This window comes from Manihot esculenta, chromosome 17, assembly GCF_001659605.2.
Source record: "Manihot esculenta cultivar AM560-2 chromosome 17, M.esculenta_v8, whole genome shotgun sequence".
NCBI classification, from domain to species: Eukaryota; Viridiplantae; Streptophyta; class Magnoliopsida; order Malpighiales; family Euphorbiaceae; genus Manihot; species Manihot esculenta.
This window is the reverse complement of record NC_035177.2, coordinates 1,351,199-1,370,820: the sequence shown is the minus strand read 5'-3', so window position 1 is coordinate 1,370,820 and position 19,622 is coordinate 1,351,199.

Sequence of the window (19,622 nt, the reverse complement as noted above, 5' to 3'; positions counted from 1 at the left end):
CTTGTTCAACTGTCTGTAGTCGATACAAAGTCTGAGGGATCCATCCTTCTTTCTGACAAAGAGCACTGGAGCACCCCAAGGTGAGGTACTAGGGCGGATGAAACCCTTATCTACCAAGTCCTGCAACTGTTCTTTCAACTCTGTTAACTCAGCTGGCGCCATCCTGTAGGGAGGAATAGAGATAGGTCTAGTACCTGGCAGTAATTCAATTTCAAACCCTATCTCCCTATCAGGTGGTAGTCCTGGCAAATCGTCTGGGAATACATCGAGAAACTCTCGGACTACTGGTACTGTGGCTGGTTCCCTCACCTGACTGTCTAGCTCTCTCACATGAGCTAGAAACCCCTGACAACCCCTCCTAAGCAAACGACGAGCCTGAAGGGCTGAAATCATACCTCTGGGTGTACCTCTCCTGTCTCCTCTGAAGACACACTCTGACCCATCCTGGTCTCTGAGACTCACTAGCTTCTCTCGACAGTCCAACGTAGCACTATATGCAGATAGCCAATCCATCCCTAGAATGACATCAAAATCTGTCAAGTCTAGAACCACAAGGTCAGCTGGAAGGCATCTACCCTCTATAAACACTGGACTGAAACGACAGACTGACACTGCCACTGATGGGTCACATCTAGGTCCACTGACCCAGAGAGGATACTCTAACTCAGAACTGATCAAACCCAACCTCTCTATGGCTCTCGAAGCAATAAAGGAATGAGAAGCACCGGGGTCCATCAAAGCATACACATCTGAACACCCAATGATGAGATTACCTGACACCACTGTGTTCGACGTGTTAGCCTCCTCTTGTGTCACTGTGAAAATCCGTGCTGGGGCTACCGGATTTCCACCTCGGGAACCTGCTGCTGAAGTAGAGGCTACCCCTCTACCTCTGCCTCTGCCACTAGTCTGAGGTATGACTGGAGCTGCTGGCCGTACAACTGGCTGTACCACACTGCCTGAACTCATCTGCTGGGATGGTGCAAAAGTCGTCTGTGGACAATCCCGAGCAATATGCCCTTCCTGTCCACATCGAAAACAAGCTGTAGATCCCAACCGACAAACTCCTCCATGTGGTTTTCCGCATCGTCTGCAGACTGGAGCTGTGCCAGAGCTTGAGCCACTACCTATTCCCAGACCTGACTTGACTTTATTCCAGAACCCTTTCCTTGTTCCTCTCGCTCTATCCCATCTTTTACTTCTTACTGTGGGGGCTTTAGAACCCGAAGCCTGTGCCATTGACTGTTTCTGAATCTTGGCACTAGCTTCCATTTTCCTGGCTGCGTCTACTATCGAGTGAAAACTCTCCTTCTCAGCTGGAAGGATCAAAGAAGAATACCTGGGATGAAGTCTCATGGTATATCTCCTTGCTTTCTTCTGATCAGTATCATAGGCTTGACCCACGTACTGAAGCAGATCCAGGAACTTATCTGTGAATTCATCAACACTCATCTCGTCTGTCTGTCTCAACTGTTCAAATTCAATTACTTTCATCTCCCTCGAACTGTCAGGAAAAGCCCACCCTGCAAACTCATTGGCGAACTCTCCCCATGACATGCTGTCCATTCTAGGCTCCGCATAATTCTTAAACCATTCTCTGGCTTTCTTGCATTTTATTGTGAAACCTGCCATCTCAATGGCTCTCCTATCATCTGCTCCCAATTCACTAGTGATCATCCTAACTGCTCTGAGGTAATCAAATGGATCATCTCCTGTGTTGTATTTAGGAGCATCCAATTTCAAGTACTCCGTCATTTGGACTTTACCTCCAGATGAGCTAGGTTCATGTCTGTCAACAACAGGGGCTACTGGTTCTGGTGGTAATACTGGTTCATTTGGTTCATTTGGCTCTAGGTGTGCTGCATTTGGATGTATAGGGGAAGATGGATACATCGGATATGGTGGATATGATGGGTAATAGTGAGGATATGGCATATATGGCATGTATGTAGGATATGGGTCAAATCGAGAGTACTCCGACATCCCCTCCATCGGATACTCTGGCTCCTGAAACAAGGATGGATAGCCAAAATCTGAGGCCTGAGCACCACCCTGTGATTCTCCCATACCTTCCTCAAAACTGCCTATACCCATGCTGTCATCTCTAGACGGATCAATCTCCATAGCTTCCCTCCTTTCCTCTGATCTTCCTCCCCTAATTGTTCCTCTTCTGCTCTCGTCTACAGACCTTCTAGGGTCTATTGACGTACCTTCCCTGCTAGATCTCTGAGACCTTGCCCTTGGCAATGCAGGAGGACGAGCAGCTGGTCTCTCATTCTCTGGTGGGACTCCAGTCAATCGAGCTGATCGACGAGTTCCTCGCATCTTTCCTCTGGAAACACAACATATAACATACCACTTTAGCATATGAACATCACATATCAAACATACACATACAACACTCATAGCATATCATAGCAGATAGGACTCAAGACCCTATCCTAGTGGACATGATATTTCCTATTGTGCTTGACCACTTCTAACCTGTCTGAGCCCAACACTGTCTCTATAGGTCCGATCATGTGAACCTAGGGCTCTGATACCAATCTGTAACGACCCCAAAAAGGACCGTCACCGGCGCTAGGATTCAGGTCGGCTTAAGGCCGCCAGAACCCGTAGCAAGCCTGCTATACTCTCCGTGTACCTGTAAACCTCATACATGATCATACATTTTCAGTGAAAATAAAACTCTTTTCTGAACCAAGGCTTAACCTGTGCATGCACTATCTCTGTACTCTGTACTCATGTACTCTGTACTCTGTATCCCTGACTAGAGCTTGCTCTAGATGGGTAACTCATACCTGTTAAGCCTGGTTTTCACATACAGGAAAACATATATACATATACAGATCATGTACAACACATACATTACTAGGTCTAGGTCAAGCAACAACTATTACATCTCTTTAATAGTACATGTCCACTCTAAGCTATTACAGATCTCTTCTCTTTTCCTGTACTCTGCTGGACTGTCCCTGTACACTGTACACTGAACCTGCAAAACTGGGGTTAAGGGAGTGGGATGAGCTCTATAGCCCAGTGAGTAGAACAGTAAAACGTCTCAGTAAAATATGATCTCATGGAATGCATCATATCACAGACAAGCCACATCAAGAGTAAACCTGTCACCACATAGTCCCAGTAACTCTGTGCCAGGGCGTAGAATCGAGCACCTGGTCTTCCTGTCATATATGTATATGTGTATATAACACCTGTGAACTTACCATTGCCAGGGCGTAGTCAAAGGCTCCTGGACTTTGCTATACCTGCCAGGGCGTAGTCAAAGGCTCCTGGTCTTTGCTATACGTGCCAGGGCGTAGTCAAAGGCTCCTGGTCTTCCTGTCTGTGACTATTGGATCATTCAGCATTTACTCACACCATCAAATAACAATGCAATGCAACATATTTGTGAATACTAATGTAAACAACCTATGGCATAAACATGATGCATGAGATATGCTAAAAGCAGTTTGTGATTCAATTAAAAATTATCAGTTTAGTTCCACTCACCTCTGGCTCTGGACTGACTGACTCTGCAGGTTCTGAATCTCTGGAGCAGTACTCACTGCTGCTCTCTCTGGTTCCTCTGGTCTGTACCTATACAGATGGACTCAAATGAGGGACCAAACTAACTTATCAATACTTCTATTAACTCCCCAAGAATCCCCTGAAACTCACTTAACTAGCCATGCAAAGCATGCAAAAGAAAAGCTGGACAGAACACTTTCGGCGGCAGGTTCGGCGGCCGAATGTCCTCTCCAGAGACGAAACTCAAGCACCTTCGGCGGCACCTTCGGCGGCCGAATCCCCCAAACAGAGCCGAACATGCAAAAACACTCGGGGGCAAGCTGTGGCAACTAAGCCACCATGCAGGAGGTTCGGCGGCCGAATGAACTTTCGGCTGCCGAACCTGAGTTCATCCAGAACTCAGCTTCAACGGCAAACCATCTCCTCCTTCCCTTCAACCACTCAAACCATGCAAACTTCTCCTCCTCACCATACATATCCTCATGTATATGATCACAGGGGTCCAAAACTAGCTAATAACCCCAAACAACAAAACAAACATAACATATACACATGTATACATGCATAACTCAACAAAACTATTATGAAGAACCTAAACATGCATCTCCTTCCACAAATCCCCCTAACACCTTTAGAAAATACATTCAAGAACATCACTTACCTCCTGTAGTAAGAAACTACACACTCTGAACAAGGGAAAACAGATCACCTCCTCTCCCACTCTTAACCTCTCTCGCAAACTCACTTTTTGCTAAAACTCTCAAAACTTGGTGAATGAGCAAACTCCTGCATGAGCTGCTCTAAACACTTGCAGATGAGTCATAGAAGACGTGGCCATTCCATGGCAAGAATCTGAGGCCAACACTTGTCAAAACAAACATGACTCAGCTCACTAGCCAACTCATCGTCGGCTGCCCAATCGCATGCAACACCATGCAACATTCGGGGGCCGAACTTCCCTTCGGAAGCCAAACACTTTCGGCGGCCGAACTTACTTTCGGCGGCCGAACTTGGCTCAACTGCCTTAGGTCAATTTCAACTCAAAACTCTAAAACTGTAAACCATAAACACCTCATAACACTAAGAAAACATAACTCCTACCCTTATATAGAATCCCAACACCCCGGAGTCCACCAAACAACAGGAATTCCGGTGCCGGATTCTAGCCTGGTATTACAGTCTCTGGATACAGGAGATATTTTGCCTGATCCCCATGTTTACAGGCGCTTGATTGGGAAGCTTCTTTATGTCAATCTCACCAGGCCTGACCTCAGTTATGCTGTCCAGCATCTGAGCCAATTCATGCATCAACCCCGCAAGCCTCATTGGGAGGCTGCTATGCATGTCCTTCGATACTTGAAAGGCACTCTTCATCAAGGCCTGTGCTTCCCTGTTAGTACCACTATGCCTCTCACAACTTACTGTGACTCTGATTGGGCAGCCTGCCCCTTCTCCAGAAAGTCACTTACTGGGTTCTGCATCTTCTTTGGCTCGTCATTGGTTTCCTGAAAAACCAAGAAACAGCCCACTATTTCAAAATCCTCCGCTGAAGCGGAATATCGTGCCATGGCCAGTACTGTTTGTGAATTATTATGGATTTCTTATATTCTTCAAGACTTACAGGTACCTATTTAGCTGCCAATCTCCCTCCACTGTGACAATAAGGCTGCCTTGCACATTGCCGCTAACCCGGTGTTTCACGAACGAACCAAACACATTGCCATCGATTGTCACATTGTCCGTGAGCAATTTCAACGCGGTTTCATCTGTCCTTCTCATGTCTCCACCACGGCTCAGCTCGCAGACCTACTCACCAAACCGTTATCTTCAGATCACCATCACCAGCTGTGTTCCAAGTTGCCCCTAGTTTCCATCCCAGTTCCAACTTGCAGGGGGCGTGTAGAGAATACAGGATAACTGATGTTTTGTTATATTGTGTTATTGTGTTTATGTTCCTGGGTCATATGGGTATAAGTGTCATCTGTAAGGGTAAAGATGGATTTTTACTTTTTTATTTGCTCTCACGTGTTACAGGTCATGTAACCTGTAGGGTTATGTAACAGATCACAGGGATAACATTTTCTTTGTACGATTCATTACACCTTGAATGAAAAACAAAACAGTTTTCTTCTTCCTTCTTTTCAATCTTCTCTTATTTTCGTGTTAATTTAAATATAATATTATTTAGATTCTTTTTTATCACTATTATTATTTGAGAACGTAATATTTCAATTTAATTATTTTATTTTTATTTTTTATTTTTTAAAAAATTAAAATTATCCATATTTTACATTAGCAGTATATTTTACAGATACGTTATTTTATTTTTTTGCAATTATTTTTTAATTTTTATAAAATTAAAATTAGTCACATTTATAAAAAAAATTAAATTAATATATATAAATTATTTTAATTTTAAATTCGTACAAAATTTAAAAGTAACCACATTTTTAAAAAAGATTTAAAATAATGTCTAAAATATATTTTATTTTTTAATTTTTACAAAATTAAATTTGTCAGATTTCTGAAAATAATTAAAATAATATGTAGAAATTATCTTAATTTTTTATTTTAACTTTTTAAATTTTTGAAAAATTAAAATTAAAGATAATTTTTATTTTGACATTAAGTTTTTTTAGTTTACTTATATTTTTTAGTTGTTTTTTTATTATATTAGTAAATTTACATTTGAGATTTAAATATTTTTCATTGTAATAATTAATATACTATTAATTAGTAAATTAATTTTAATAATTAATTGGGTATGGAGCTAATAGATGATTTGAATATTTAATTATTATTTAATCAATAAAAAAATATATGGATTGGTTGAACTTATTACAAAATCAACTAACTTATGTATTATGATAGATGATGATGATTTGGATTCAAATTTGATCCAAACCAGCCATTGTACACCCCTGCAGTTAGATGAGACTGTCTCTATAGTAGTGAACCTGCTGTCTAGCAATGAAAGGGGGGCTCTACATCGGCTGTTAATGGATTTGGTGGGAGCTGTCGAAGGAGAGGATGGCTAAGTCTCAGCCAATTTGATTCAACAGGATGATTTGTTGTTGCAGGATGAACCGAAATGATATGAAAATTGATGTAACACAATAATTATTTAAAATAAGTCATGAGTTGTCACTATCAAACAAAGCCATATGGCAAGATTATGATAAGTCGATACACAGTCCCACCCGTATAAAGGAAGATATGAACACCATGATATCCGGTTCTTCATTAAGACTCGCCCTCTCCTGCAGATATCAAGTCCTCACATAATGTTACCGTTAGCAGGCACGATTCAGCAGATCCCCTTTATGTCACAGAATCACCAATCAATTAGCAGGTGTAAACTCTCATCAATTAGTCAGCACCAGCCAGATTTTCAAAAAATGTTATAATTAACTCCATATTCTTACAATATAAAAGTCAAGGACCATAGAGACTAAGGTACTCCATTCTTACACAACTATTCTTCAGTTCTAAGCAATTCTTGATACTCACCCTATTTTTCAATTTACTAACTTGAGTGTTGAAGTGGCTATCATAGGCGCCAACCACCTCACATTCTTTTTCTTGTAGAATTGACCAATAACAACACAGCTCTGTTTCAGCCACATCATCAACTTTATTTCAGTAACATCATTTGGTTCCATTACCAAAAAATCTATTAAATTCTCTCTGCTCATTTGGATTAAAAATTGGTCTTTCATTTTCTCTTAAAAAGTAATCTTTTCCCTTTTCTATTCTACAAAATGGTTAACAATTCACAAGCTGCTGCTACTGTCAATAAGGGCATAATCATTTTTGCCACTCCTAGTAGTGGACAAAATACCTCATCAATAGTCAATAAGGCTGATTGGAGCAATCTAAATAATGAGCAAATGCTCCAATACACTATAAGGCTGTAGGCTATTCTCGAGTAATACAAAGCTCAGGAGAAGGCCTCATTCATGGCTCCTAGGATAAGGGAGAAAGTCTCTGTTGATACCTTAAGGACTTGGACAGAAGCAATCCAGACACAATCCAAAGGAAGACCAACCTCGAAGAAGAGGAATCATCAGACGAGGCTCCGAAGGAGGTCGACTAGAAGATGGTACGAGCTATTCAAAGGCACCAAAAAAAGCAGGAAGAGGACTTTGGCCTGGATGATGCCTCACCCTTTTCAAAAGAGATCCTAGCAGAGACTTTTCCTACCAAGTTCAAACTCTTAAGTTTGGATAAATATGACGAAACAACAGATCCTAGGAGTCACCTGGCTATCTTTAGAATAATAATGCAACTTCATGATGTCCATACTCATAGGTTTGGTTCAGAAATAGTACTAATATCTGAATCCAGGTTCAATTCAAAACTTTACACAATTTGCTATGTTGTTTAAATCCTGGTTTATTACTTGCAGACCTCCTAAAAAGCTCTCCTCTGACTTGTGAAAGATCCGCCAAGGAGAGAGCGAGTCTTTAAGGAGTTTTATCTCACGTTTCAATACTGAAGTAATATAGGTGGAAGAATAAATCATGAGATAGCATATGCAGTATGAAAAAAGGAATGTGCAACATCAAGTTCATGGATTCTTTAATTAAGAACCTAGCCTCTATTTACCAATAGTTAACAGATAAAGCTCAGAAGTACATAAGACTGGATGATGAAGTCCAGGTACTAAGAAATGACAAGAGGATGAGTAAAAAGCAAACCTAAAATCCGAAAAGGCGAAGATATGAAAAAAAATCATAAGGGCTACCTAGTGTCCGAGGAAGAAGCGACCGAGGTAAGTATAAGAATTACACTCTACTAAATGACTTATGTGCACATATTTTAATGTGGATTAGAAAAAATGACAAGAAAGTCAGATGGTCTCCCAAGCTCAACCCTGAGAAAGCTGGAAGGTGAGATAAGACTAAGTACTACCGTTTTCATGAAGACCATAAACATACAACGAAGGAGTGCTGGCAGCTCAAAGATGAGATCGAGGTTAATGAGAGACGACACACTTTGAAAGTTTGCCAAAAAGAATAGAGAATAAAAGAGGTCAGGACTAGAGGTAAGAACACCAGTCAATCCTGATAAAAATGAACCCGTAGGGGTTATTCATGTAATTGCAGGAGGACCGAGTGGCAATAAGGAACTATAGAAGCAGAATGTTATAGATATTCATCTCCTGAGTCAAACTCCGAGTTTTGAAATTGATCAAGTTAGATGATCGAGTCTTTCATTTATTTTTGAAAGAATGTTTATGTTATAAATAAAACTATGATATATTCTTCAAATCTTTTTTATATAAAAATCAGAAACGTTGCATGGATGAAAGCGTGGAGACAAGAAAATAGGCCACAAAGGGGGAATCCAACAGGCACATGACTGGGTATTAGTCTTGATAAACAAAATTTTCAAGGCTACAAGGAGGAAATCTAACAGGCACATGACCGGTTGTTAATCCCGATAAACAAAAGTTTCAAGGCTATAAGGTGGGAATCCATCAGGCCATAATCTGGTTGTTAGTCCCACTAAATAAGGTATCTTATGTCAGGGCATAAGGTGGAAATCCATCAGGCCATAATTCAGGTGTTAGCTCCACTAAATAAGGCATCTTACTCCAAGCCACAAGGTGCGAATCCACGATGCGCATGACTGGGTTTTAGTCCCGATAAACAAAGGTTTTAAGGCCACAAGGGAGGTATCCGCTAGGTGGGCCACAAGGAAAAAATCCACTAGGCACATGATCGGGTGTTAGTACCGATAAATAAAAGTTTCAAGGCCACAAGACTAGAATCCACCAGGCACATGATCGAGTGTTAGTCCCGATAAATAAAAATTTCAAGGCCATAAGGTGAGTGTTAGTCAGGCCACATGATCGGGTGCTAGTCTCATTTTGCAAAAATTTTTTCAGGCATTACATGCCCAGGATCATAATCCAAGTGTTAGTCCCGCTTCACAAAAAGTTTAAAAGGCATTTTATGCCAAGCCACAAGGCGGGTATTAACCAGACTCATAATCCGGGTGTTAGTCCCGCTTTACAAAATATTTAAAAGGCATTTTATGCTAAGGCTACAAGGCAGATATCCGCCAGACTCATAATCCGGGTGTAAATCCTGCTTCACAAAAAGTTTCTAAGACTTTATATGCCCAAGCCATAAGGTGAGTATTAGCCAGGCCACGCAAAAAGTTTCCAAGGCATCGTATGCCCAGGCCATAAGGTGAGTGTTAGTCAGGCCACATGATCGGGTGTTAGTCCCATTTTGCAAAAAGTTCCTAAGGCATTTATGACCAGGCCATAAGACGAGTGTTAGCTAGACCACGCGACCGAGTGCTAGTCTAGTTTTACAAAAAGTTTTTAAGGCATTATATTCTCAGGCCACGAGGCGGATATTCGTCAAGACACATGATTGAGTGTTAGCCCCGTTTCACAAATAAGTCTCCTAGGCATTCTATGACAAGATTACAAGACGGGTATTCGCCAGGCCACAAGACTAAGTATTAGTCCCATTTTTCTAAGCCATTTCATGCCCAGACTATAAGGCGGATATCCAGGTATTGGTCCAATTCTACAAAAAATTTTAAATTATTTATTTTATAGCCACTAGTTAGGCCAGTGACTGGATTTCATGACCAGTTAGCTAGCCTGCTTTAATCATTTATTAGCAGAGGCAATATTTACCAAGTTCTTTGCTTGAGTGTTAACTCCTTAGCCCATTTTTTAATGACTATTTAAGCCTTATTTGGAAGAGGGTTAAAGACAAGTATCGATAAAAAAAAGCACTTGGTAAAAATAATAGCGAGACATGAGAAGAGATACTTTTATTACATCTCAAAAGATTAAATAGGAGGAGAGATATCTTCAGTTTCCTCCTCCCAAGTGTTTGTTACATTTATATTCTCTACATCTATTACATTTTCTACAAAGAATCGATCAGTATCTTCAATCTTGTCCTCCTTTTGCTCGTCTTTGCCCTCCTCTGCTAGGATGTCATCTATCCAAGCAAAGTCCTCAGATGGAAACCACTTTACTAGCTCCTTCTTGACCGAGTCTTGGCCCTCATGAACATCTATCCTCATTGGGCCATTGTCTCTTAAAGTTCTGCTTCTAGTTTGGCGATCCTAGTAGAGGCGGCCCAGTTCTCCTCAGCTTGAGATTGCAGCTCCTAGACTTGGTGTTGAAGCATGGCCACTTGATCCTCGGTCATCTTTGCCCAATACTCAAGGATTGATTTTGAAGCATTTGCCTAGTCCAAGTCTGCCTAGAGCTTGTCCGCAGACTCCAGTGTCTCTTTCATTGTCCCCTCCACTTTCTCAACCCGAGCCTTCAGCCTCGAGCCTTCTTCTTGCAAGAGACCTTTGTCTATCTCCTGAGCCTTGAGTTCCCACCTCAGAGCTGTAATACCCGGCTCGATCAGGCATCGGAATTCTTACCGTCCGGTGGAATTCGTGGATGTCAGTGGTGTTGAGAAGGGTAAAAGAATATTTTCTAAAATGTTTTACGTAGTTTCTATGTTTTGAATCAGTTTTGGATTAAGTTTTGAAGAGAAAAGACTATGGGGACTTTTGCCATGTTCGGCCGCCGAAGGTAATGTTCGGCCGCCGAAAGTGTTTAGATTCGGCTTCCGAAGGTCATGTTCGGCCCCCGAACGTTGCATGGTTTTGCATGCAGGTTTGGCAGCCGAAGGTGAGTCGGCCAGCCCTCTATTTCAGCGCCTCCAGTCGGTGAAATGGATGGATTTCTGTTCCTTTCACTGCCTGAGGTGAGGCCACGTCCTCCATGAGTCACTTGCTTTGTTTTTATCACCTTGTAAAGTTTTAATGGGTTGGTTGTGAAGGGTTTGAGTGAAAAAGAGAGGTTTGGTAGTTTGGAGAAGGTGAAGGGAAGGTGGTGCATGTTCTTAGGTTCAGGTTGATCAGCTTCTATTTTCAGGAGGTAAGGGCAGCTTTTTAACTTGTTTTAATGATTTATACCAGCTTTTAAAGAAGTTAAGGGTAGAGTTGCATGTATAGGGTTTAAGTTTAGTTTTTGATGAGTTATGTATAAAAGCTTGTATATGTGTTATGTTTGTTGTTTTGTTGGGGTTGTAAGTTAGTTTTGGACCCCTTTGTTCATATACTTGAGTATATGTGTGTTAAGGAGTTGTGTTATGCATGTTTAGAGAGGTGGAAAGGATGGATGGAGGAGCTAGGTTGCGGGTGAAGCTGAGTTCTTGAAGAACTCAGGTTCGGCAGCTGAAGGAGCATTCGGCCGCCGAACCTCTTGCATGGTGGCTTAGGCTGCCACAGCTTGCCCCCGAGTGTTTTAAGGTTCGGCTCTGTTTAGGGGTTTCGGCCGCCGAAGGTGCCGCCGAAGGTTAGAGACTTTCGTCTCTGGCGTATGTTGTGGCCCCCGAACTTTTCCCCCGAAAGGGTTCGGCAGCCGAACATGGAGATTCGGCCACCGAAAGTATGCGAGTTTCGGCACTGGACAGGGCATTCGGCCGCCGAACCTGCTGCTGAAAGTGTTCTGTCTAGCCTTTCTTTTGCATGCTTTATGTGATTGTTTTAAGAGCTTGTTAAGGGGTTTTGGGAAGTTGTTTAAGAGTTGTTTTGACACCTCATTTGAGTCCATTTGTATAGGATTGGACCCGAGAGATCGAGGAGGTCACCAGTGTTAGTGGTTGCAGCGTCAGGTCAGTTTTCTGCTAGAGGAGCAGAGGTGAGTAGAACGAAACTTAATTTTTTATACTAAGAAAATGAAATGCTTTAGCACAGATCATGCATCATGAATACCATGTTATGTAATAGGATGATTGCATTAGACTCACGAATATGGTGCATTGCATTATTTACTGATAGTGGGGATTGGACCAAGGCGACATCAATAGCCCACGATCTATCATGGCAGTGAAAATCCTGTGAGAGTTCCTATGGGAATCGGGTGCCGACAGAGGGAGTTTTGAGGTCATGTCTAATCCGAGATGTGGAATGTTTGTGTTGTGCCACATTCATGTACGTGTGTATTAATGAACTGTTTTACAGTGTTTCTACTCACTGGGCTTTAGAAGCTCATCCTTTTCCCTAATCCCAGTTTTGCAGGTTCAGTATAGCAGGGAAAGTCAGCAACAGCAGAGTGTTGATTAGAAGACTGCATGTGTAATAGAATAGTGTGGACATGATGTAAATGAAAGAGATATATGTAAAGGCATGTAATAGCTAGTCAGTCAGGATGATATGGTTTAGAATGTGCTTTGCCTAGTGTTTGTTTATCCCTTGTATATGCATGTATCCTGTTTTCAGTTTCTTGATGAGAAATGTGTCAAAACAGACTTAATCAATGTTGTGTTTCGAAAACCCAGTGAATGATAACTGTGAGGGAAGATAGGGTTTCATTCCTTTGACCCAAGACCAGTGCAGAGGGAAGACCAGGTTTGATTCCTGTGACTCTATGGTAGCCAAGGTGAACTTATGATATGCTGACCCTACAGAGTGGGTTCTATGTTTCAGAGCATAGTGCATGGAGGTTACTTGGTAACGTATCACTGGTTTAGCCCTGAGGGCTATTTCAGACTGAGATGTCTGATGTTTTAAAGGTTAAGTCTGGTAGTTTTTACAGAGAAAGAAAGTACAATGAGTAGTCGAGTTGGATCATGTATGGGATTTTAACAGGTACACAGAGTTCATAGCAGGCTTACTACGGGTCTAGGCGGCCTTAAGCCGATCTGGATCCTAGTGCCGAGCACTTTGGGCCGTTACAGAGAGGTACCGGTTTTCGGGGTGTTACAGATGGTATCAAAGCATAGGTTCCTCAAAAGTACGGTGTGTGAGCATGTTTGTTCAAGGATGAGAGATCCCACATCGGAAAGAGGTTGCTTCAGTCATAGAAAGGCAAAGCACAATAAGTAAAATCATGTCCATTAGGTTGTTACGTTTTGTTTTGCATGCTGATGTGAAATGCCATGATGTATGCTATGCATGTATATGTTCTCTGTTCATGTGTCTTTCATATGAACTATATGTGTGCTAATGTTTGCTTATTTGTGTTTTGTGTTTTCAGAAGAGCTAAGATGAGTGGAATTAGTCCTCAGATTGATTCAGATCCGTCTGAAGGGTCTTTTGATGAAAGCAGGGAATGAATGGAGTTGGAGAGAATATCTGGAGATAGGAAAGAGATGGAAGTGGATGTGCAAAGAAGGGATATAGGTTTGCAGGTGAATATGGACAAAGAATCTTTAGAGGATAGGCAGGCCAAGGATTCCAGACTTTCAGGTATAGGAGAGAATGATCCCTCTACTTGGAGTACAACTACCTCAAAAGGAGTGAAATGGGGGAGCACTAGTAAGAAAAAAGTCAGAGGTCTTAGAAGGTCAAAGCAAAAGGAGTGGGATAGGACTAGGAAGGGTAGGTTGTGGAAGCGTTTTAGCGTAGGGTGTGTGAGGTGTGGACGGTTGCATAAGGGAGTCTGTCGTGTAGGGATAACAGGATGTTATAGGTGTGGTCAGGAAGGGCATATGATACGTGAGTGTCCTGTTGCGCCTTGGATAGTTCAGTCCCAGCGGACTTTTTCTGGTAGAGCTGTTCAGCAGGAGGCAGCCACATTTGACACAGAGGTGCCAGGTATGCTTATGTTTTGAGTAGTCTGCTGTCTGTAGCTAAGAGATTAGTGAAAGTTAAAAAGAGAGAATGTGGTAATCTTGAGTTGTTCCTTGTTGTTCTAGTACGAATGATCTTTTGTATAGAGAGATAGTATCAGAGAAGAGAGTTTAGAGTAAACAGAAAAAGAAAAGAAGAAAGACTAAGGTTAGAAAGAGAATAGAGTTAGTCTGGGAATAGGTGGTAGTTGAGGCCGAGAAAAGTGCCAGTCTTTTCTTTCGTTGATTCCCGTGGAAAGTTCCGTTAGCTTTGGCTTGGATCTTCACCCTGATTCTATAGGAGGCTATCACATTGAACACGGTGACGTTAGGTACGTTCGCTGGAAGTGTTTGGATGTGTAGGCTATTTGATTTGGACCCTAGTGTTTCGCTTTCCTTTCTGTTTGTGAGCCTTTGCTAGGGTGGGTTTGATACTTCTGGGCATTAGCGAGTTTGCTTTGGGTTAGTAGACCCGAGTGTGATCCATCTGTGGCAGAGTCAGTCTGTCGATTCAGTTCAGCGCATGTGAGAGTAGTGGATGCAATCCAACTGACCTTATGATTCTAGAGTTGACTAGTGATGTCAATCTAGGGCGGATTGGCTAGCTACTCGCGATACTACCTGTGTCTGCAGAGACAAGGTAGGAGAGTTCAGAGTATAGAGACTAGGATGGATCAGAGTGAGTCCTTAGAGAGGACAGAGTATAGGGATGCCTAGAAGTTGGTGTCAGCCCCGTAAGCTCATAGTTTTTTTACGAAAGGTTGCTAGGGGGATTTTGCTCTTGTGAGCAAGGTTTGCAATCAGGTCAGGGAATCAGTCTCAGTGCCGTTGCTCGTATGTACTAGATGTTTCCAGTATGGAGGCTTGGTAGCTAAGGAGTTTTATCTGACTTAGTACCTCACCCTGGAATGTTCCAGAGTTGTGATGGGAAACGAAGGATGAATCCTTGCGCTTTCTAGTACCTGTCAATGGTGACTAAGTATAGATTGATCTAAGAAGAATAGCGAGTGAGGATCGATTGTGGTTTTCCTAGGTAAAACCTAGATTTGAGTATTATCTGGAAAGAGTAGAGAAAAAAGGAGTAAGGATCAGAGTAGCACAGCGGAAACTGTAAAGGTCAGGAATAGCTTTCGTTCGTGATTGTTTACTTGTTTGATTTTAACATTTTAACATTCGAGGACGAATGTTTTTTAAGGGGGGAAGATTGTAATACCCGGCTCGATCAGGCATCGGAATTCTTACCGTCCGGTGGAATTCATGGATGTCAGTGGTGTTGAGAAGGGTAAAAGAATGTTTTCTAAAATGTTTTACGTAGTTTCTATGTTTTGAATCAGTTTTGGATTAAGTTTTGAAGAGAAAAGACTATGGGGACTTTTGCCATGTTCGGCCGCCGAAGGTAATGTTCGGCCGCCGAAAGTGTTTAGATTCGGCTTCCGAAGGTCATGTTCGGCCCCCGAACGTTGCATGGTTTTGCATGCAGGTTTGGCAGCCGAAGGTGAGTCGGCCAGCCCTCTATTTCAGCGCCTCCAGTCGGTGAAATGGATGGATTTCTGTTCCTTTCACTGCCTGAGGTGAGGCCACAGCCTCCATGAGTCACTTGCTTTGTTTTTATCACCTTGTAAAGTTTTAATGGGTTGGTTGTGAAGGGTTTGAGTGAATTCTGTCTAGCCTTTCTTTTGCATGCTTTATGTGATTGTTTTAAGAGCTTGTTAAGGGGTTTTGGGAAGTTGTTTAAGAGTTGTTTTGACACCTCATTTGAGTCCATTTGTATAGGATTGGACCCGAGAGATCGAGGAGGTCACCAGTGTTAGTGGTTGCAGCATCGGGTCAGTTTTCTGCTAGAGGAGCAGAGGTGAGTAGAACGAAACTTAATTTTTTATACTAAGAAAATGAAATGCTTTAGCACAGATCATGCATCATGAATACCATGTTATGTAATAGGATGATTGCATTAGACTCACGAATATGGTGCATTGCATTATTTACTGATAGTGGGGATTGGACCAAGGCGACATCAATAGCCCACGATCTGTCATGGCAGTGAAAATCCTGTGAGAGTTCCTATGGGAATCGGGTGCCGACAGAGGGAGTTTTGAGGTCATGTCTAATCCGAGATGTGGAATGTTTGTGTTGTGCCACATTCATGTACGTGTGTATTAATGAACTGTTTTACAGTGTTTCTACTCACTGGGCTTTAGAAGCTCATCCTTTTCCCTAATCCCAGTTTTGCAGGTTCAGTATAGCAGGGAAAGTCAGCAACAGCAGAGTGTTGATTAGAAGACTGCATGTGTAATAGAATAGTGTGGACATGATGTAAATGAAAGAGATATATGTAAAGGCATGTAATAGCTAGTCAGTCAGGATGATATGGTTTAGAATGTGCTTTGCCTAGTGTTTGTTTATCCCTTGTATATGCATGTATCCTGTTTTCAGTTTCTTGATGAGAAATGTGTCAAAACAAACTTAATCAATGTTGTGTTTCGAAAACCCAGTGAATGATAACTGTGAGGGAAGATGGGGTTTCATTCCCTTGACCCAAGACCAGTGCAGAGGGAAGACCAGGTTTGATTCCTGTGACTCTATGGTAGCCAAGGTGAACTTATGATATGCTGACCCTACAGAGTGGGTTCTATGTTTCAGAGCATAGTGCATGGAGGTTACTTGGTAACGTATCACTGGTTTAGCCCTGAGGGCTATTTCAGACTGAGATGTCTGATGTTTTAAAGGTTAAGTCTGGTAGTTTTTACAGAGAAAGAAAGTACAATGAGTAGTCGAGTTGGATCATGTATGGGATTTTAACAGGTACACAGAGTTCATAGCAGGCTTACTACGGGTCTAGGCGGCCTTAAGCCGATCTGGATCCTAGTGCCGAGCACTTTGGGCCGTTACAGAGAGGTACCGGTTTCCGGGGTGTTACAAGAGCCTTGTTATACTCCTTGGCCATATATGCACAAAGGACACTCTCCATGGCAGAGTGCATGATGTTGTCAAAGAGGTCGTCCGTCTCGACTGTATTCAGGCGGTGACAATCCTCTGGCCTAAAAGCATTATGGAGTGAATGCTAGAGAAAGAATTGTAATTTTAGTGGGACCTATAGAGACCAAACACTTTTTCATATGGCCAAGTGAGGGATCATAGAATATGATGAATGTGAAGCAAAAACAATGGAGCTAAGATGCAACATCAAAGACCGATAGCCAGATCGAACAATATATTTTCCATGCCTAGTATGTTGCCAGACCAGTAAAACAAGAGTGCCAAAAAGGGAAATAGGAATGGAGAGAATCCTAGGAACATCCTAAAAGGGAAACTGACAGATAAGGAGTCGATAGCCCCAGTCAAGTTGTAATACCCGGCTAGACTCCGGTATCGGAATTCCTACCGTCCGGTGGAATCTCGGATGTCGGAGACCTCTAGAAGGGTAGAATCATGTTTTATAAAAATGTTTTAAGGTGTTTTATGATTTTAAGTATGAAATTAAATGAGTTTTTACATGAAAAGTCCTTGGAGGAAAACCCAGGTTCGGCCGCCGAAAGTCAAGTTCGGCCGCCGAACATGCATGCGTTTTGGAGGCACGTTAGGCCCCCGAAAGCATGAGTGAGGGAAGTTCAGGTTCGGCCGCCGAAAGTGAAGTTCGGCCGCCGAACATTTGCATGGATGCGGAGGCACATTCGGCCCCCGAACGTGGCCTGGCCAGCCACCTATAAAAGGGTCCCTTAGCCGAAAATGGGCGAGCTTTTTCTCCCCATTTCGGCCAAGGTGAGCTCTCCGCCGTCTCTCACCCATTTCTGATGTTCTTCCTCTAAATCTTTCGAGATTTTCACTTGTTTTCACTTGGTTTAGAAGATTTAAGCTTTTGAAACAAGTTTTGGAGCTTTGGGAACTCAGGAGCTCATTTTCGTGGATCTCCAAGTTTAGGTCGTCTCCCTCTCGATCTTCAAGAGGTAAGAGCCGATCTTAAGCTCCTCGTGTGTTCTAAATAAGTTTTATGCAAGATCTAAGGGTAGAAATGCATGCTAGAGTATATGTTGAGTTATGGGTATATATTGATGTTTTGAACAATGTGTGTTGTTTGAGTATGTTTGAAGTGTTGTAGATGGGGTATATGCATGTTTGAGGCCCCTAGGAACTTGTATGCATGCTTTGGTTGAAAAATATGCATGTTTGGAAGGTTTGGAGGCGAAATGTGCAAAGGGAGCCAAGTTTCTGCCCTTTGGCAGAAACCAGGTTCGGCAGCCGAAGGTACTTTCGGCCGCCGAACATGGCTGGGGAGGCAGGCCTTTCGGCTGCCGAAGCCAAACTCAACCTGTGCATAACATTAACATAACTTTGATCCCTCTGTGGGATCTCATCTGTGCCCTCAATGGGTAACATACATCTGTTGAGTTGGTTTACATAAACAACAACAAAATCTCTAAGATCATGTATAAAAGGGATACAACAATCTATGGTCAAGCACATACTAACATCCATAAAACTCATTACATAACAATACTGTACTTTTACATTACAATTTGATCATGTCCATTTCTATCTATTACATAAGCATGACTCCTTCACTCTATCCGAACTCCCGCACTATATCCTGTACCTGTAAGCCTGGGGGAAAAGGGAGAGGGGTGAGCTAAAAGCCCAGTGAGTAGAGCTAGTAAAAACACATTAACACTATGCTCACATGGAATGCATCATAACACAGACAATTCACATAAGGGTTGGGTGAACTTGTCACCAAATAGTCCAAGTTAACTCTGTGCCAGGCCGTAGCATGGGGTCCTGGTCTTCCTGTCATACATACATTACTTACCATTTTCCAGGGCCTCCTCTGGGCTCCTGGTCTTCGAGTCCCATAACCGTGCTTTACTCTGTGCCAGGCCTGTAGACTGGGGCCTGGACTTGCTTACTCTGTGCCAGGCCGTAGCATGGGGTCCTGGTCTTCCTGTCTTGGACTAATTGGGTCATCCAACATTCACCCACAACAACAACAATTTATGCAATGCGGCATATTCGTGAAAACTAATGCAATCATCCTATTGCATAATCATGATGCATGAAACATGATAAAACATTTAATTTAAAAGATTAAGTTTAGTTCCACTCACCTCTGGCTGACTCTGACAACACCGAAGCAGCTGAACTCACTGCTGGGGTCCTCGGTTCCTCGGGTCCGAACCTACACAGGTGGACTCAAATGAGGGACCAAACATACCTGAACATAACTATAAACTACTCCCCAAAAACCCCCTAAAACATCCTGAAAACATCACAGAAAACATGCATGAAATGGCTGAACAGGGCACTTTCGGCGGCACCTTCGGCGGCCGAAAGTCCTGGACAGAGACGAAACTCAGCTAGGTTCGGCGGCACCTTCGGCGGCCGAAAGTGCCAGACAGAGACGAAAGTCTCTTTTCGGGGGCAACTTCGGCAGCCGAAAGGCCTGCCTCCCCAGCCATGTTCGGCTGCCGAACCTGGTTTCTGCCAAAGGGCAGAAACTTGGCTCCCTTT